Source organism: Onychostruthus taczanowskii, unplaced genomic scaffold, assembly GCF_017590055.1.
Source record: "Onychostruthus taczanowskii isolate IOZ18803 unplaced genomic scaffold, ASM1759005v1 scaffold123, whole genome shotgun sequence".
In the NCBI taxonomy this organism is placed as follows: Eukaryota; Metazoa; Chordata; class Aves; order Passeriformes; family Passeridae; genus Onychostruthus; species Onychostruthus taczanowskii.
The window spans coordinates 1462152-1483485 of NW_024498385.1; the positions used below are offsets into that span (position 1 = coordinate 1462152).

General features: G+C 37.1%; 1 protein-coding gene across 4 annotated transcripts in view; it reads right to left on the minus strand.

Moving 5' to 3' along the window:
- SLC1A3 (solute carrier family 1 member 3) overlaps window positions 1-21334 on the minus strand; it is a 60878-nt gene that overhangs the window by 19580 nt on the left and 19964 nt on the right. The gene's annotated exons all lie outside the window — the stretch shown is intronic.

Genomic DNA, 21334 nt, shown 5'->3' on the forward strand with positions numbered 1-21334 from the left:
TCCTATATGGAATTGCCTAATCCATACTTCCAAAACTGCCCACACATTTATATGAATGCTACCTTTGAACATATAGACTATAAAAAAAGTTTACCAACTTCTACTTTGGGTGTCTGTCTCAGAGGAGAAAGCATTTAAAATAAGGTAAGAGGACTGTAGGAATATAAATAATATGGAAACTCAAATCATGGCCTGGCAAAATGAAAAGTTTTTAAAATTATTGTAGATATATAATACTTCTGTCTGTCTTCTCAAGGAGGAGATACATTCTCTTGGAGCTACAGTGAAAGCACTCTAGTCCCTGATGTGGCTGAGATCAGGAATGGGTCCCAGGCTCTGATCAAATCTCCAAAGTATAAAACCAATCACATGCTTCATACTTACTTTTTCGGTTCAGATTTTTTCATTTTCTGCCCTTTTGGCAGAGACCATTAGAGTCAGTAAGATTTGTACCCATAAGAGGGTACAGACATCACCAGATATACACACTGAATTGTCTGGTTTATGTGTGTGCCATTGTAGTGGAAGAACAAAGTGTACAGCAAGAAACTGAGCATGGAAATCCAACATTTGAAGCACTTGGTTCTTCATTTCTCTACTCAGTTTTTCAGTCTGCAAATATGATTTGAAATGCTGTGAGGAAATTGGTAAACACCAGCAAGTTACAGATAGCTTTTTAAATTTTACAAACGGGAAGTCCTGTAACCCTCTTATTTGTGGATGGAAGATTAGGGTTTTTTTAGAGTCCTCAAGTAATGTAAATATGAAACAATGCAAATGCTGTTAGCCAATAAAAGAAATAAAGTTAATAATTTTTGAAGAATTTAGATCTGCTATTGAACTGCACAGCACATATCTCAGACAGCATTTTTTACAAATTTTATTTTTAAAATATTAATATGAAACTTATAACTTACAAAGTGAAAAATGAATGTTTACATACTAGTCCAGCCAATTTAATTTTTGCAAATGTAATCAGGTTTTTTTCTGTTCTTACTTTTTCTTTCTAAAGTAGCAACAATGGTCTATTCATTTTTTCATTTTGGATAAGACCATTTTCAAACTTGCTTTATAACCTGAGCACAAACAGTTGACCTGTACAGCTTCGTAGGACTGTTTGGAAATGCAGAGATTTTGAATCAGTCAGTTCCCAGTATTCTCCCCTTTACAGATAATAGACTCAGTACCAGAGGCTGAGCACTGTCACTCTTAGAGGATTTGCAGGCACACCTGCCTGTGCTTTAACCAAGCCCAATTTTTTTTTGTACTTCACCCCTTATAGTAAGTTGAGCCTCCTACACTCCAAAAGTCACTAGAAGTAAGTGTAGGGCATACCTTACCAGAAAAGATTGCTGGTTCGAAGGTTTATATATTTTGATCCTAATTTTTCCTTGGACTGATTCTGGGATTGAGTGGTGAACCATGTGAAAGCAGTAAATCAGGGAGCAAGAGTCACGCCCTTATCTTTGTAAACTGATTTCCAGCCTGGCTTCCCAGGGTGCCCTCTGGCTGGGAATACATGGCTTCCTATTTCAGGTTGCTTAGTCTCATTCCTGCTCTTGCTATCATATAATTTATTTCTCAGCTTGGACATAGGGAACAGCAATTCCTCTCTTCTTGAGCTGTAACTGCTTGTGGCATGTATAGCAGAAAGCATTCAAAGCAGAGGGATGACAGGCCTGAGTATGAAAATAAGCTGTATGAGGGGGAAACAAGCACTCACCTCTAGAGCCCTTGCTGGGCAGTCTCCCCTCCCACTGCAATTAATGGGAACTCAGCAAATTGCAAAAGTTTCCAGCATACCAAAAACAACAATTGTCTAAAATAATATTTAAAATCCGTTTTTAAAACAGCAGAAAATGAGAGGGGTTTGTTTCCTTTGCATTTTAAGATGTTGACAAGACTCCTTAGAACTGAATGGGGCTCTGGAAAGGTCCCCAAAGCTTTCATGTGTCACAAAGCATTGTATCCTCAGTGTGTCTTTTCACAGCCAGCCAGCAAAACCCCCATTGTCCCGCGGGAGATGTATGTGCCCCTTTCATCCTGCTCGCTGCTCTCTCCTCCACGCTACTGGCTCCAGCACCTCTGCCTCCTCTCTTCCTCTCCCCTCCCCTTCCCCAGGGGGCCTGGGAAAATTTGCCGTGCCACCAGTCCCCACGCACAGGGATGCCTTGAAGTTGTCAAGGCGATCTGGAGCAGAGCCCCTGTAATTTCTCCCAGCGTGTGCGCTCACACAACATGAATGGGAATGATTTTTTAAGTGCTGACGGGGAGGCAGAGAGGGAGGTCGGGGAGAAGGAAGGGAAGAAAAGAAAGAAGAGGGGTAGGCATAAGTCTGTAGAACTGCAAAACCCCCTCTGGCTTTTTACCCCTGTGTTCCTTCACCTTTCCCTCTCTTGGGAAGTAACACTGCGTGTGAAATAGGAACATGAGAAGGAGTTCTCCAGAGTGTCACAAAGCAAAGCACTACTTTGGCATTTAACAAAGATATTAGAGAAAAAATGAAAATATTTTTAAATATAGGAAAGGCAAGGAGAAGGAAAATATGTGATTAAAAGAGGAGAAAGAGAGAAAAGATGCAGGGAAATGGAGAAAAAAAAATCTAGTTAGGAGGACTTTAACAATTCCGAATTGTTAATCTGGTAGTTCTGATTGCTCACCTGGCTTGATCACTGTTCTGTAAATTGGCACAAACTATTGATTCCATGAATCATCATGAATAGCTACTATATAATTAATAGTCACAATATTATGACTAGTTTTATGTCAATTATGTTTGTTTATATTTTACTTTTGATTTTATATGATACAGAATTCTAGAATTTACTAACTCCAGAGTTGCTGCTATTTTAAATTTTCTAGATATTAAAAGCATGCTGCACATAATCTATGTGTACTCTTGGATTATAGCAGGGCACACTAATGCAGAGGGATGGTACTGTACTCCTGGAAGATCAAGCATAAAATACACTGAGCATGTTTTCTTTAGATAATATTTAAGCCAAACATTTTTGAATCTGCTTGTTCAAGAATAAATTCCAAGGAATTGTTTTAAAAGTTGAAATGTAGAACCTATGTTAAATGTCCTACAGCTTTAGAATACTTTCTCCCTTTAATTAGCACAATAGAATCAGTGGAATAAACTGATTTGTACAGAACAGTCCAATGTCCTCAATGAGTTGTTTCAGTCTGAGATTTGAGTTTATGCTGATTTTCCCTATTACACCACTCGGAAACTTCTACCTATAGGTGGTTTTTTCTGTTTGTTTTGTTTTTGGGTTTTTTGGGTTTTTTTTACACAATTAGATGCAAAATGTTTTTTTCCCACAACAGTAACTAGTCAGCAGCTGGTATGCCTGAAGCCCTGTTTCTGTGCTGATTCCTAGTCAGCAAAGCATCCTTGGGTTTATATTTGGCTCCAAAATTAATCACTAATTAACAAACAAGAGCCCATAAATTGTAGCTTTTAAATAGGATTTCTTTTCTTACACTCCAAAGTAAATAGCAACCCTCTGAGGAAAAACAGTCATTATGTAGGATTGATTCTAGTACCTTGGGTGATTTTATCTTTCCTGAGGGCAAGCAAGACTGGTGCTGGGAATAGAGGATGTGCATGTGAGCATATACATTTATGCATGCCTATAATTTTAGTTTGAAAAGTGTTAAAATGCTCAGCCACTGCTTATCATATTAAAGTCCCTGTTTCTGAATGTTTTTGGTGCCTTTTAAAAACTTCTGACAAAACTAAGCAGTTTATGTGTTTGCTTTCCTACACTAAAATTATTGTGGTTTTAAGCATGTTCCCCCAGTGCTTTTAGATTTTTGTTTCTTTAAAATCCCCTTTGATGCATAATGATAAGCATTTTAAATATAGAACATTTCAGCTGGGGCTGAAATGACCATCCATACCAACTATACTTCAGGACTGTGCAAAAATTAAAGTCATTAATGGCATTGACTTCTCCAACACTGACAGATATGGGTTATTGGCTACCTCTCTGGGAAGCTTGTTCCAGTGTGCTACCTCCCTCACTGAGAGGTCAGCCCCTCAGTCTCCTTTTCTCCAAACTGGACAAGCCCAAAGTGCTCATTCACTCCTCACAGGATAGTGGTAATTCTTCTCAGTAGGGAGAGATTGTGTGCTCAGAGGCCAGGTGCAGGCTCCTGGCTGAGCTGTCACTGCCATGAGATTCCCATCTGTGGGCACAGGACCCAACTCCTCCAGGTCAGGATTCTGCCATCGTGTTGGTGAAACTGCATAAAATAATGAAGCGGTTCTGAATGAGTATGTAGAAAAAAGGCGTCCATTCTGGTCCTTACACATACTGACTTCTTGAAACAAAAAAAAAAAAGAGGATTGCTATGACCATGATGAATTTTTTTCCTATTCAGCATATTAGAACTGAATTGGTGGCACTTCCTTGCCAATGGAGATTTTTATATAAATTCCCTTTAGATGTTTTGAAATAAGTTTTTATACACAAAACATTATGAACAGAGCATCTTTTTATTCCTAATTATTTTCCTGTTTCCTTTTTATGGTCTCTTCATTAGGAAATTGTAGTTGCTTGTTAAGGACTCCTATGGTGGAGCAGCAATAATGGCAACTGTTGACTCAGGAGTGTTGCCCTAATTTTGTTTCTTTAAGGTTGTCTTTCACTCTCCTAATGAAGCAGTCTCAAATGGGCTACTCCCACCCCCTACATCCACTAAGCACTGTGTGATGAGTAAACTCTCAGTGTGAGACCATGAGAACAATCCCTTTTGTGTATGTTGATGAGGATTTGTGGAAATTAAGACTACTGTGCAAGGTCACGGTAAAATATGCTGACAGAAAATTTGTAAGGAAAAGAATTAGTTAGGTAAAGGCAGTGGAGATATTGCCCAAGTTTAATTAACATGATTAAGCACTAGAGCTTTATTCTAATAGCAGCTGAATATGTCCTCTGTGGTGCTGAGCATTCCCAGAAAACAAAAGTTAAATTTAGGCTTTGACATTTGGGCCCTTCACAAGATCAGGTACAAATTTTACCCAAACTATAGATTATAGTTTTTAATAATAGTAACAGTAAAATAATAAAATTGCAAAGAAAAAAAGACAATAACATCTTCAAAGAACTATATGGATAGGTGAAGTTAAGTAATATTAAATCAATATGGTTAATGGCTTCCTGAAGCCACTTAAAATATAAGTCTGAAATACAGCCTTTTTGCATGGACTCATGAGACAAGTTGCTCCCAAATCTCAATTTAACTTATCTTTGTTTAGATATGAATTTTTAGGTAATGAAATTAGATAATTACATTGTTTTTTCCAGTTCTGCTAAGAACAGTAGCCAAATAGAGGAAAATTAGCAGCTGTATTTGATCCAAAATTATGTGACCATGATTAAGCCAGGCTGACTAATGGAACCCATGGCTGGGATATAGTAATGCAATTCAAAGAGCCAATTAAATGGCTAAGAGTGGCTCCTAAATGACTACCTTTGCCTCACAGCTTTGTAGTCCTGCCCCATCCTTGCCAGAAAAGGATCAGCTTTGGGTTTTGTAGGGTTAGTTTTTTCTGACAGTTTGTCATTTTGAATTACCCCAGAATTGTGTCATGTGACCACCAGAATTTTTATAAGAAAAGTCGAAGGAAAGAGGGCTTGGGGTGGAAAACTAGCAAACACCTGCTTCTTTAGCCACAGCTTATTCCTTAGAAGGAGAATGTTTGTGAAACCATGGCACAATAATGTCTGAACATTATTGAGTGATATAAATGGAAGAGGTCCAAATAATCTCTAGTGGCTTTACAGTGAGTTTTACCTTTCAGTTAAGTGAATAATAAAAGACTCTCTTGTTGTGGTTCATCACTGAGTAACGCTCTTTCAGTAAAATAGCTTCACTTTATGAAACTTGCTCTTTTGTGTGTGCTTGAAAGTACTTCTTGGGCCATCAAGTTTAGCTTTCTGATACAACAGAGAAATACATTCTACAGTATTGGTTAAAAACTTATTGAGCTTGAGGTTCAAACCAATTGCAATTTTTATCCCAACAATTTCCATGTTTGGGTATTCCACAGCCTTACTCTCTTTTTAGTTTACTTATTTCAGTGCAAAAATAATTTGTTTGGTCAATGTCTCAGTGTCCAGATGGAGACCCATGCTGGATGATGTCCCTCAGGAGGCTGTGCTGGTATCAGCACTGTTTGGTATTTTCACCAACGGCACAGACAGTGACATTGAGTGCAACCTCAGTAGGTTTGCAATGAATCCAAGGAGAGAGGTGTTTGACACACTGAGGAACAAGTCATCCAGAGGGACCTGGACAAGCTCAAGGAGTGGGCCCAGGTGAACACCATGAGGTTTAAACAAGACCATGTGCAAAGTTCTGCACCTGGGTCAGGGCAACACCCAGTATCAGCACAGGCTGGGCATGAAGAGACCCAGAGCCCTGCCCAGAAGGACTTGGTGGGTGAGAGGCTAGATATGAGCCAGCAAAAGAAGCATAACCAGCAGTCAAGAGAGGTGATTTTCCACCTCTACTCTGTCCTCATGAGATTCCATGGGCAAGGGAGTGGAGCACTGCATCCACCTCTTAGGTCCTTAGCACAAGGGAGACATGGACCTGTCAGAGCAGGTCCAGGGGACACAAGGATATCAGAGGGATGGGGCATGTCTCATTTGAGGAAAAACTGAGAGAGTTGGGGCTGATAAATCTGGAGAGCAGAAGGCTCTGGAGAGACCTTTTAGCACCTTCTAGTACATAAAGGAGGCCTGTAGGAAAGATGGGGAGAAACTTTTTAGTAAAGTCTGTTACTACAGGAAAAAGAGTAATGGTTTTAAAGAGGGCAGATTGAGGCTGGACAAAAAAAGAACTTTTTTACAACAAGAGAGTTGAAACACTCTTGGCCAGAGAGATGGTGTCTCCCATCCATGGAAACTGTCAAGATCAGGCTGGAGAGGGCTCTGAGTACCCTCATCTAGCTGAAGCTGTCCCAGCTGATTGCATGGGGTTGGACTAGATGACCTTAAAGGCTCCTTCCAACGCAAACTGTTCTACGTTTCTTCCTTTAAAAGTCTGTGTCAGTATGAGTCACTGAGGGCAGGGAAGAATTTCATTAACCTCCCCTTTACTCTGTTTGTTCTTGCTAAAATATTTATAAACAATTAAGTATAACACCTGGTAAAATGAAATATGGCAATATGAAACACTTGGTGCGTCTACTGAGTGCCAATGACTCTTACATTCCTAAATGAAAACTCCTACAGGATTATGCTCTTCTGTTTTGAAAAGTGTAGTTGGCTTGCTTTTCAGATTTGCAGTATAACAGGATGCATTTGAAGAACCAGTAGGAAAGCATATTTCCTGAAACACATCTGCCTGAGAAGGACCCTGCTGTGGGGCTGTTGAGATACTCATTTAACTCTTCACATTATTCTGTCTTTTGCTCACAGTATTGGAATGTGACAAACAATATGCTTTTTGAAGGGAAACTAGGGAGTAATTTATCTTCTTTATGTGTGCTAAGCAGAGCAGGAGGGAGATGCAAGCAGGGATTCACAGCAAGCCATGGAGCAGTGATTAGTAACAGCTGACAGTCTCAAACCAAGACTCTCTTTCTTTGGTTACTTCATTGTAATAACAGAGTACAAAGAACTGACTGTCTTCAAGCCAAGAATCAGAGACCCAGGAACACAGAAAATAGCAGCTCAAAATTTTTTTTGGTAACAAAACACTATTGCTACCTGCACAGCGCAATTCTAAAAAGACATCCTTTTATGCCCAGACACTTGAACTAAGCTTTCCTGGAAATGAGATTCTTATCTTGGACATAAAGCTGATTATTTTCTGTGTAAGGAGTGAAAGAAATAGGTATATTTGTTTATGGAAAGGCATAATGTAACATGGTAAATTAGTTCAGTTTAATCAGGAAACAAGTTTATTTTGGTAGCTGATAAGCCAAAGCACATTCAATTAGTTTAAATCCTAAAGCACATGCAGTTGCAAGACTGAAATAAATCTGGGAGTAGTTGTGTGACTTTTATCCTATTCCCTGAGGATGAAATATTAGTTTTCCTTTATTCTGAATGTATTACCAAAAATGCTTGCCTTAAGCATGAAATGCACTGCATCCTACGAAGCGATACAAACAATAAAATTACCTTTGCTTTTGGGATAGTGTTGAGACCATTACTCAGTGCACCATAAAAATCTCTAATGCTATTTCTCAAAATACATGTGCAAACTTTTAATTTGCTAAAATGCTGGTCTGAGTTTTGGCAGGCTGTGTCAGGAGCTCTTCACAGACGTGTTTTTGTATGTGCAGCACTTATTAAACCACATCCCACAAATGTACAGTACTTCTTTTATCTGACTGGCTCTATACAGTGTGACGAAGCTGCAAACTATTTACTATACTAAATCACTCCTGATGTATGTTAGCTGCTGCTGAAAGAATAGTGAGAAATTAGAGGTGTCTGAAAGGGAACAGTAGCTGATAGTGCAGTCTAGTGTAAAAAAATAATTTGCTTTTACGTCTTGGGTATGTAACAAGTGCCTGAAGAAACACTTACATATGAATTGCCATAATTCCAGTCAGAGTGGTGCAAGATTTAGAGAATGGGAGATTAAGCTTCTCCCCTAAAAAAAGAGAGATGGACATTTCTATTTGTGTACAAAACTACAAGGGTTTTCGGGCATGGGATGCCCTATCATGGGGTGCTCCATCATGGGATTGTTCTGATCAGTAACTGGTCAGAGCTCTATGCTGGATACATCACCTTCTCACTTAAAATATGATTCAATATTGTTGGCAAGCCTGTTCTTGGCTTCTTCGCTGAAACTTCCAATAATAGACTCTATTGCAATGATAGTATCTCATCTGGATGTTTGTCCACTAGGATCTGACACTAGTTAATGTCATAGAGTTCATGCAGCACCCATCATTTGGAAGGAAGTTTTGCCCAGTTGGATGTGACTTGATAAAGAGATGTATCAATGGTTGAGTGTGACTAATGCATCTGCCAACATCATAACCTTTGGATTTCTGCTTGGATTTTTAATTTTAGCACAATTTTTAAAACATTGAGAGCACTGTTTGTTAATTCATCTATACTAAGAAAATGTGGAAACAAACAGAGTGATGCTGCCTTTAGGTGTATATGACACTTGGCTTTTTTGAGTAATCAGAAGTTCCACTAGTAACTGTTCACTCACTAAAGAACTTTTTACAGTTTTTGTTGTTGCAGAAGCTACTATCTATTCTTGCAACAGTTTATTAACAATAAAAATAGTCCTGCTTTGTTGTTTTGTTCTTTTTAATAAATCTTGTCAGTGATATAACATTGATTTGTGCATCCTAAAAGTTCTAAGTGTTCATTTTTCTTTAATCCAGCAGTTCATTCATCTGCTGCTGTTTTACCTATTGATCTTCCACGAGCTGCTCATAGAGCTAGTTGCTTTCTTTTTGTGTATGCTGCACACACTCTGCTGGTGTTTACACCTCCTCATGAAACTTTTAGTTTATTACATTCCTCCCCAAGTGCCCTGCATTTTTTCAGTCTGTACTGTTTTACGGCACTCTGTATACTTCTGTGGGGCGTTCTTTGCTGACTTTTCTTCTTTCACAAGTATATTCAAGTATAATTTTAAGTCCCTCCAAGTTCAATTGTGATCTGCCCTGCAGCAACAGTGAAATTCCACGGTACCACTGCTGTTCTGCTCCCCGCAGCGATAAGAGTTGGCTCAGTTATCTCTCTACAGTCTTGGTATAACAGCTTCTCAGTCTGGGGAGGTTTGTCCCCAAAGATATTATACCCAAGCCTGTGCTGACATTTGTGCAGGACCTAATGTAGTGGTGCCTCAGTTCCTCTGAGAGTTCAGGCACAAATAAGGTGCAGTACTACACAGTATCTATTCATGTCAAAAGGAAATACACAGAGCTCTTTCATGTCACTAAGTCATTATTTGAACTAGAAACTACAGAGCAGTAACTAATTAGACAGTACAGACTACTTTAGGATTCTTTTTTAAAGAATCACAAGAGCTTGCATTTGACAAAAGAAACAATGGACATAAAGTTTTTTGTTAAAAAAAAATGAATCCTGTGATGATAAAGAACGTAGAAACAATCTGAGACTTCCTTTATCATATCTAATTGTCTATTTAAAGAGAATAATATCTGATACAGAAATTACTAGCAAAAAATTGTATAGATATGATTTAATTCATGAACTTGTAGCATTTTAAAACTCCTCTTATAATCCATTAGTTAATATGTTAATAATAAATAAGAATGCATAACATGATACCATTTTTCATTTTTTTCATAGGAGTAAATCAGAACCTAATTACACTCTAAATTAACCTCAAAAATTTAATTAGTAACAATCAAATCAAGTTTAAGGGAAAAAAAATTCTATTTGTGAATTTAATGTCCTCTGGTAATATGCCATATGAATATTAAGGAGTCATTACTTTAGCTGCAATTAGTCTATTATGTTTTCAATTGTCATTATAATTTGAAGGGGTTTTTTCACAATTCAGTAATGATGTTAAGGCTCTTCTGAGAACTCATTAAGAAAGTGTGGAATTGGAGTTTCATATGAACAGGCTTTTGTTTTCCTTCTTTTCTCTCTTTTGTTTCAATGACCTCTTGAACTTTGGGTCACTGATTCAGTTACAGCCTTGCAAGATCAAAGTCGTACATTTTTTTCTCTGTATTTCTTCATCTTACAGACTTGTAGGAGGGAATGGAAAGAAGTTAATACTCACCCTGGAATGCCTGACAGTAGCAATCAGTACTTTTTAATAATATTATTACACTCTTTTCAGGATGTTACAGCGCTAAGTACAGATGAAAAAGAGGGTTTGGCATCCACAATTCAAATGCTATACAGCTGGGCATTATCTGCTTGTTGGCATGATTCAGAATATGAATCTCTATGACAGGTCAGAGGTATCAAAGAAAATATCTGCTGATTTCAAACTAAACACATGGAAGAGAAGAGAGGGGGTCTTTTAGGTTACCCTTATTGCTGGACTGTGGTGTTCTGCAGAACAGAAAACTAGCCTTTTTTTTATTTAATAAACTAGTATTCATCCTATCTCAAATTTGAAAGGTTTATTTTCTTAATGGATGATGGTCCTTTGCACAGGTTCATTGGCCATGAGACAGATGTTAACTAGGCTCAGTAAGAACGTGTTCTATCACTTGTTTCTCAGAGTTTGGGGAATTAAGATATACTGAAATTGTAAAATCTGGACAAAGCTGATTTTCAGTGCAAGAATGAATTAGTGTATTAATGAAATAGCCATTCATTAGGTGAACTCTTGACCAAAACCTACTTTCTCTGTAGCTCTGAAAAGAAACTATATTCACTGGAGAAGCTCTGATATTATCTAAGTACTCACAAATAAGTTAGAAGTGGGTGGTGAAGCATCAGAATTAAGAATTCAGCTTTGCATGTGAGTAAAGAGAAAATGAGAGAGCTGTTCATGCTGGGAAGAATCAGACTCATTATGTTAGCTGCAGTGCAAACAGTGTACTTCTGGTGTTACGCTGTACTTTTGTTTTTCTTTTCTACCACCAGTAAGGAGCTACTTGTGCTGTTGTCTGAGGATGAAAAAATGCATTTATCTAAAAAAGAGTTAATCCTGTTTAAGTATGCAATTATAACTAACCAAGGTCTGATTCTGAAAATGTGAAGAATTGAGGCATATAAATAAATATTTGTATTAGTGCACTTAGTCCAAAAAACTCTTCAGAACTTGTGATACTTGAAGCCCTTCAAGATTTTCAGTGAAGTAGAGAAGATGAATATTGCTGGAAGATTAATACCAGATCTGATAAATCAGGAACTAGAAGTCATGTTCTCCAAATACTGGAATACTGGTTTTGGGTAAATCCCAACATTTTTTTTCAAAAAAGCGCTCTCTGTACCGTGACTCTTGAGTTTTCAGAATACAGTTGGGCTCTATTTGTGAGCTTCATCTTACAACCAGAGGCCCAGAATTTAGTTTGCTTTGATTTTTTGACTTCCAAAGATGATGGTTCTTTAAGAATAACATTAAGACCTGAAAGCTTTTGTTGGCACAAATGTTGAGTTTTCTTTATTTGCATGTTAATTCCTCAGTCTTAGAACTGAATTGCTATTCAGCTGTGTGAAGCTGTAAAGAACTTTATCTTTTCCTTTCTACATGACAGTATTTTTATTTTTTTTTTAAATTATTTTTTATTGCACAAGTCTTTCTGTATTCCACTAGTTTCTACTTGTCTTTGTAGATCATAATTAGTATATCTTCCTTTGATAGACTCCTGCAGAGAAAAGGGTCTTTTCAAGATGCTGTTGATAGAAGGAATGCACAGAAGTTCTGTATCTGGTAACCCAATGAACCAAAATTTCAGAGCTTGTCATCCCAGGTGTTTTTCTTCCTGGTTTGCTAGACATGTATGTGCCCACATGAGCAGGAACTGAAAGTGTGGGGAGTACTAAACTGCCTTTTTTTACAGAGCGTGCAGACCTCCGAGGAATTAGTGTTTGTATTGATTAGACATGTCCCTCTTTCCTTTGGAAATGCTGTAACTCAAGAAAAGACTACCTTGAGGACAGGTAGATGTCTGTAAATTTCTTTTTACCCGTTTCTGGAATTCAAATGGCACTTGCTACCTTGCAGACACTAATAGATGTGATTTTAGGTAAACTGTTGTAGCTTTGCTTCAGTGTGTATCAGAGGCATCATTCTGTCAAACCTGGGAAGACCAAGTCCTAGAGAGAATCAAAGGAAAAAGGCCATGTGGAATGGAGAAATGTGCCACCAGAGAGGTCCAAGTGAACTATCTGACGCAGTGCATGGAAGTGCCCAGACTTAGCCCAAACTGATGTTTTCTGGGGTAAGCCACCACCACAAAACCCCAGACATTTCTGGGGTCACAAACGTTTCTCACCAAACTCCAGCAGTGTAGCAGCTGAACCCTAGACTCATCTGTGCAAAGAGAAACAGATCTGACTCTGTGAGTCTGAGAAAGTTTGCACCAAGAGATTTCTACCCAATTAAAGAAGACTGGCAATTCTGTGAGGAGATTCTAGGCTGCAGCAAATACTTTGCAATGTTCATGACTGTCTCAGGCATTCTTCTGGAGACAACATTGCAACACAAGAATAAGGAGAAGGTATTCTACCATTCTGCCAACCATGTCTCTGCAAAGACATGGTTGGCATGGGAAAGGAGCTATGATACAACTGGAAAGCAATTCCTATCAGTGAGGCCAGCTCTTATATACCTGCAATGATTATCTTTTGAGACATTCTCCACACCATGTACAACAGCATCATTTATATTTTGTTGCATTCATTTCTCAAGATCTGAACAGGATGATATAGAATGTATTCAGAAACAACCTGTAAGTAAAGAAAAAAGTTATGCACTACCAGGAATATCTGGATGAAAAGATCTAGGAAGTGCTTTTTCACTCCCTGACATATAACTCAAATCCCAGATACTGCTGGTCCTCCACAATGAACAATTATCTGGGAAGCCTTCCTCCTCATCCAGACAATGCAACATACTGGAATTCAGACCCAAAGCTTGAGTCCTCTAAGTCTTGTAGTCCACAGTGGCTCTTCTCATTTTCCATTGCTCAGAATTCAGGTGGAATTTCCACCAATGCTTTCAGTACCTCTGCCTCCAGTGATGGTAATAATGATGGATCTACCTTATAGAAGATTATAATCCAGATACATGTTTGAAGAAGAGTATGTAGTAGATGTAACAAATAGCTTTGAGAATTAAATGGAAATAATATGTTATAAGTCAAAAACTGTCTGTTATCAGAAAGAAAAAAAAAAAAAGAGTGAAAACAAGGCTAGAGAGACTAATGATAGTATCACAGAACCATGCTTTTGAAAGTGGCAGTGTTCTGCAAGTTCTACAATGATCTGTGCAGCTGACGCAATTATTCAGAAAGTACTTTGTGTCTTATCACATTTCACAGTGCTAATAAAACAATGATATGTGTTACTTCTCCTGGTGTGCAAGTACTTCCAGTAACATTCCTGGTGTTCCCAGAATTCAGCCTCAGGAATTTTCTTCCTTGTGTTCTTACAGTTTTCACAAGCAGTTACAGCAAAGACAAGGAAGAAAATACAATGGAATTGAGGTATATGCAAATGCAGGAAATGAGGATGTGGATCATGGTGTTCAAAGGATAGTTCAGGAGGTGAAAGGAGCAGGAAAGTGAAAGCTGATAAAGCCTGAAAGAAGCCTGCAGTAGGTAACTACGCCCACGTTTTCTGGCTGTTTGTTGTTATATTTTGATATTGTGATAATGGCTCTTTCACTGTTGCTATTTGTAAATTTCCCAGAAGTGGAATAATTAAGAGCTACCAGTTCTGTTGTGCATGGTGGCTTGCTGTGGCTGTTTTATTTTGAAGTCCAATTTCATGCCAATGGAGTGAGTTAATGTCTGGTTAAGGTGAGATGATTTTTAAATTCTGGAATTGTGTTTCCTTGGTTTTGAACTGGTTCTTGAAGAGCTGTGTGTGTCATAAAGCTGAAACTGTACACAGTAGTCAATGCCTCAGAGTAACTGGTAGGTGAAATCCTAGCAAGTGAGAGATACTTTCAATCTGTTAAGAAATTCTAAGGAATTCTGTTAAGAAATTCTAAGTGCAAAACCAACATAAAACAACATGATATAAATTAGTCCAGTGGTTTTCCAACCCATTTGTCTTCACATTTATCTGAAAGTAGGTTCTTACTAAGAGATTATGAGGAAAAGAAAAAGATAGAGTAAATTGCCCTTGTTTGCCCTCCCTGCAGCAAGGGAGCAGTGGGATCTAGGGCTAAATTCTAGTTTCACAAATTTATTAGCCAATGATGACTGCACCTGTGAACTCTCTTATAATTTAATTGAATTGAATTTAAATTTTAAACTATTAAATTAATTTAATTTTAATTTGAAACTATTAACATAATTGAACTGAATTGTGTCATGCGAAAAAGTATTTCCTTTTCTTTAATATAAATGCATACTCTTGCTATCTCTTAGGGCATGCTATTTTTCCTTTATTGTGAAATATAGTTAGGAGATACGGTAATGAATAGCCACTCCATTACAGCTTCTGCAAGGAATTAATGATTTCTGTGGACTTTTACAGCAATGTCTGTGGCTGTAGCTTCTTCAAGCCAAAAAAAACAAAGTCTGTTTAATTCCTCCTTGTGTTCCGCTAGAACTTCACTCCAGCCCTGTCACCCTCTCTGGACTGTTCACAGTGAGTCTGAGAACCCTTGCCTGTACTAATGCCCATTTGAGAACTCGTGATTAGGTGTAGCACATTTCCCTTTCCCAGGTGTATTACTTTGCACTTGCCACCACCACTCTAGTTCACCTGTCAGGTTATCACAGACTCATTCATTATTGAAGACACCATTCTTTACAGTTTCAGTATTCAATACCCTGAACAAAATGTTTGCTCAGTGTCCTGATTCTCAAAATGCTGACAGTTGGTTTTGTGTTTTGTACATTTTACTGTACAAACTTTCCATTTACAAAATCATGACTTTACAGCTGATTTTTAATATTTTTCACTTTTTTAAGTTTCAGGTCTGCTGTTTTTCTGTAATCCATACATGTTTGTATTAAACTCAAAAAAGTATTTTGAGTTTTGCCTAATGCCTTTTCAGTCTTTCTGCTCTTGACTGAAATGTTAAGAAATTAAAGTGTGGTTTTACAACGGTCCACCAGTGCTCAGGCAGGATGCTTTAATTTTTATGTGTTCTTTCAAACAGTTTTTGCTTTCTCAGCAAGCAAAGTATTGATGTTATGCATTTGAACTAAGATAGAAAAGCAAAACTAAGTCTTTGTGGGTGGGAGGTTGTCCCTATTGTTAATTCAGCTGGAATCTCATGCAGAATGCAAACTAAATGAAAGTATAATAACCTGTTATTCAATACTTTGGCCAGCAACTAAACTTACATTTTGCAAAGAAATTTAAATCAGCCTTCAATTAAGGACCACTAGCAAAATTGAATATTTTTAGAGGAGTTTTTAAATTTTACTATCTTTAGTTATTGTAGACTTTGTTCTTGAACACTCCCACTGTTTCTGCTGCTGTCAGAGACTAAGACTTCAAAAACCACACCGCTTTGTACTTTCTCCTTTTGGATGCTCTGTGTCCTGCTTAGGTTTTCTCTTTTATGGTATAATCAAATTTTGCCTTATACAGACTCTTGTTTTATGTGGGAATTTAATCTCTGCTGTTATTGCATTTTAATTTTTAGTCAAATCTGACTAAGAATTCACTTAGAATTGTTCTCATAGGCTCTTGTAAAGACAGATTTTTGTGTGTTCTGTATTGCCAAATTGTTTCAGAAATGGCTCTGAAATAATGAGTTATAATTTAATTTTATGAACCTTTCTGGAGTCCTTGCTCTTAGTATTTGCATAAATTAAGATGTATGGCAGTTTTTGAGGAAGACGTTCCACCCAAAGGTATATTTATTTTACAAATACTTACAACATTTCATTATGATTTTCTAACTTCCATGCCCTTGAAAAATGCTAGGTATAGTTTATTTCCTAACTGATTGCCAGCACATTCAGAATCTGAACATAATTTCTTTAGTGTTTTTGCATGAAAATTGATGCTTCTAGGTGCTGAATACTTCCTAAGCTACGTTTTTTCCTTCTGATTTTTTTTAAAATATAGCTGCCTGCTATTTAAACTCAGTTTTTAAACTTTAAAAATATTTTTCCAAAATATTTAAGATTATATGTCATAATTATGAAACGTATATTGCTCACATTGCCTTGAAACTGCAGGGTGTAATAGTTTAAGAAGGGTCAAATCTGTCACCTGTATAAATAATGGTTATTAAAGACTATATGCCAGACTTGATAGACTTGTGTTATACAGAAATACAGCTACTGAAGGGAAGGTCTTGAAAATAGTTTTATTATAGATCAGTGCTTGTATATTTTTAGCTGTTGTTGGACTGAATCTACCATAAAGATGCTATTCTGAGATGAAACTGTTTCTGAACTTGGACCAATGTTTCTTCAATTGATTTGTTAACCTGACAGGATATTCTATTTACAAGATGACTGGATCTCTACTAACTTTTATATGCCAACACTTTAAGACAGTCTCTATTTTGGACACAGACAAATCAAAGCATGCTTTCCTTTATTTCCTTTAAGTATGTGAATGTTCAAAGTAAATAACTGTGTCATCCAGTTATGTAAATTGCATATGCAAATATCCATATGAATGCATGAAATTTGTGCATGAAATGCACAAGTGCATAAAATTAAAGCTGCCATGTAATTCAGCTTTTACAATATTGATGTGCTTATAAAGCTTTGGGTGGCAGAAAAAGAGGAAAGAGTTGCCTAGAAAGAAGGTAAATTACTTTTTAAATATTTTATGCATTAAAAGAAAGCTGTAAATGATAAAATAATACACCCCTAGGATGTCCATGAACTTATTAATTATAGTAGGTTTCATACTACAGGACATGTCTACAGCATTACTCTGTAGAGAGATCACAATACAAATATATAGGCAGCTCAAATTCACTGACAATCCAAGTGCTTTGGTTAGAGAGAATTTGTTAAGTCGTTTCCCTATAACTGGAGTCAGCTGAACTTTGTATTGATTTGGTGGGTATTAATTATTCTGACTCCTAAAATTCTTTCTATAGACCACCAAAAATTAGAATTTTTTGAAAATCAGAAAATGTGCCAAAATTTGGAATTTGGAAACTGGATTCATTGCTCTCATGGCTAGCTAACTAACCAAACACTGCTTAACTTCTTCTTGGTTTTTGTGTGAGAACTGCATGAACTGAATTAGGAATGCTGTATTTCTTAAACTTTTCTTAAATGCAGAAGTATAAGACTGACTTTTATTAATGTTTTTACCTTCCAGCTTGACTGTGAGTACTAAAATGTTTCACAGGTACTGGTTATGTGTCTGTTCTGACAGAATGAATTAAAGGGAATTACTGCTAGGTCTCACCTCTTTTTTTTTTCCCCTGAGAGAGAATTAACTGGCTCCACAGGTCTGTTCTGCCTGAATGAGAGACTTTCCATCTGTTGAAATTACCATAAATATTGTAGCTGATATGAGACAGCACCTGGGGCCTTGTAGTAGGTGACAGCCTTTTTCCACCGTACACTTATCAGCCAGCAGACAGGAGAACACAGGAGTTGCTTGGAGGTTTCAAGTAGTATGGGTCCTGCTTCAACAAACCTGGACACATGCTGCTTTCACAGCCTCTTTTTTGAAGAGGTGATGCACAGGTCCCTCCCTGCTGTGTGCTCTGATGTGAAAGGTTGAGATGAGCAAATTGAAAATTCTGGCCCTTTAAGTTTACTGCTATTAATTTATTATGATAACAAAGAAGATTGTTACTGTAAAAAAATAATGATTAATAGAGGATAGGGCTTTGATATGCATTTGCATTTACATCTAGTTATTCTTCAAGAATATTTACTTTCTCATTCCAACATTAAAAAGGCACATATAAAACCTGATTTCTTAAGTATAATAACAGATGATTTTCTAGAATTATGTCTTCACAGAAGGTAGTGTACATCTGCTGTCTGGATGTAGGAGGTTGAGGCACTGTGTCACAGTCCCTGTTATACAACCTAGTTTAAGTCCATCATTTTAACTAAAATAGCTATATGGATCTGCTGAGCTATTCTATATGCCTTTACTAAAATTTCCATCCCATACAGTCATCTTCTTTTCTGCCTAATAGCTATAAAAAGCCCTAAGAACACTTCACCAGCAGTCCATCTGAAGGTAGAAAGAAAGCAGAGATGCAGAAGGGAAACATGATTTGCCTAAGGTTATACAAAATGTCACAGCACTGACTTTCTACATTTTACATCCACAAGTAGCATTTGGAAAAAAACATGCTTTTCTGCAGTAGAATATGCTCATGTCCAGATGCTGCATTTTTCCTGACTTAGGTAAGGGAGTGACTCGGAGACTCTGTCAAGTTCAGTTGTTTGAACATTACCCTTGTTCATTGTAGGCAATTTTAAGCAACAGCAACTACAGCTTGTCTGTTAGTTGTGAGCCCTGAGAGTGCTTTGTTTTATTGCTTCAGTAATTTTGTGTGTCTTGGTTTTATCTCATTGAGGGGATGGATCTTATTCCTTACTGGATGTTTTTAAAGGGCACCGTCCATTGCATTCCTTTGATAGCTAAACTCAAAAGCATCGTGTGCACTTCCGAGGTAGCTTAAGAAGATTCCATCCATGGAAATCCCATCTTTCTTCTCTTTGTCAATACCTTCTATAGTTTGTGTAGCAGTAACTACTATGAACATTTTCATGAAGTTTCAGGAAAAAAACCTTGTGTCTCTGAGTCTGCCCCCCCCAAAAAATCACTTATGTCTCCTGAAGTACTCAGTGTTGTTGACTGTTATCGAAACCATACAGAGGCAGGGAATTTTCTGTTTCTTCCAGAACCCACTCATGATAGCTACATTATTTGAGTTAGAAAGTAAAAAAAATTAAACTAAGATATTATACAAACTACATATTAAAATGCTCTTCTTCTTTGAAGTAAATTTTCCATACTCATTCTTTTAAACTGTTTTTCCACACAGCTTTCTATTTTTGGCAGGGGATCCATGGTCTGTTTGTACAGAACCTTGTGCACAAAATCCTGGTAAGTGGTTAAGAGTTATTTGCACCATATTAGTGTTATTCCCAGAAACAGTTTGGACAATCAGTATTGTCTAGTGCACAGTGAGTTGTACTGGTACTCACAAATGGGTTCTTTGCTCCCTTCTGTAATTGTTGTATAATCCTTGGTGAGCCAGCAGACCTCAGTGTTACCCTTTCTCCTGTTCTCCTTCCCCATCTTGATGTATGTTAGTAAGCAAACTGTAGACTTACTGCTTCTGCAATGTGCAGCAAAAATTAGTGTCAGGTCTACAATGGGCTTCTTATGCTTTGCTATGATTTACCAGACAAAGATATTTGAAATAATTGCACAGAATTTTATACCAGTTCACTTGCATTTAAAAGTAGTCATCCCTGTAAAAGTAAATTCCAAGCTCTCAAAATTTTGTGGAAGGAGAAGCAGTCTATTAAACTGAACTATGACTAGAACTGTGCAAAATATCTGCAAATAACACTTACAAAATTTCTCTAGCATTAATTTCTCACTAATATTATGTTAAAACTATGCTCTTTGTAAAGACTGGTTGTGACTCATTCTCATGGACGGGTTTTGTTAAGAAAAGATACCTCATTCTGACTGCATTATATGCAGTGAATATCTGAAACATGCAGAAAAAAATTTGTGGGCCAGTTTTAAGGACTGGACTTTCAATTTCATTATCATCTTGCCATAACAGCTCAAAAAACATTAATGCATAGTGTTCTTATTGCTGGTGCAATTTTCTCTGGCTTTGACTATTTCATGATGAGTTGAATTGCTATCATATATTTGTTTTATATATCTTTTAGGTACAAGGTATGTTTTAAAATAATTGTGTAAAGCAATTTTCATGTAAAATGCTTCAAGCTGTAATGAAATGAGAAAGCATAAAATATTTTTTCTCTTATAACTACTGCAAATTCAAAACAGAAACAGAGCAAAATTGTCAACTTTCTGTTTGTATAGGAATTCATATTTAACACTTGGCCATAATACAATTCAAATGGGAATTTATTTATTTGGTTATTTACATTTCCTCTCACATACTGTGTTTTATTTTTTCCTTTGACTTCGTATGAGATCCCAATTGGGAATGCTGACATAGGAGTTCTCTCATTTTAAAGATTGTAGACAATAAAACCCAACACATAGTACGGAGTTGAATTTGTGTCTAGACCACAAAAATAAATAACATAGACATGCATGTAATCATATTTTCCTATAAATATGAAAGGATGGTGAATGACATGCAAATAACCTCTATTTTCTCCCAAACAGACGTTAGTACCTGCCTGGTAAAACACATGTCAGAAGATAGAATCTCATGGAGAAAGCTGCACACCTGCTTGAACCACAGGCAATGGGGTAAGTCGTAATGCAAATGTGACTGAAAAACCTCTGAATGTGATCCTGTGTTGCTTCTTTCATGAAATACAAAAACCAGGGGTAAAGAAGTGTGATTGCATTGACTTCAGCTTGCATAGTTTATTTTCCTGAGGTCTGTGAATAACCATCAGAACTGTTTACCTGAATAGCAGAAGTCTTCAGATTCTCAATTTATCTTTCATTTCTATAACAGTGCAATAACTATTAACTGGATTTTATTGTTCTAACTTCTTTGACATTCACAAAGTTGGCGAGGGAAAGTAACCATCCCCAGCCTA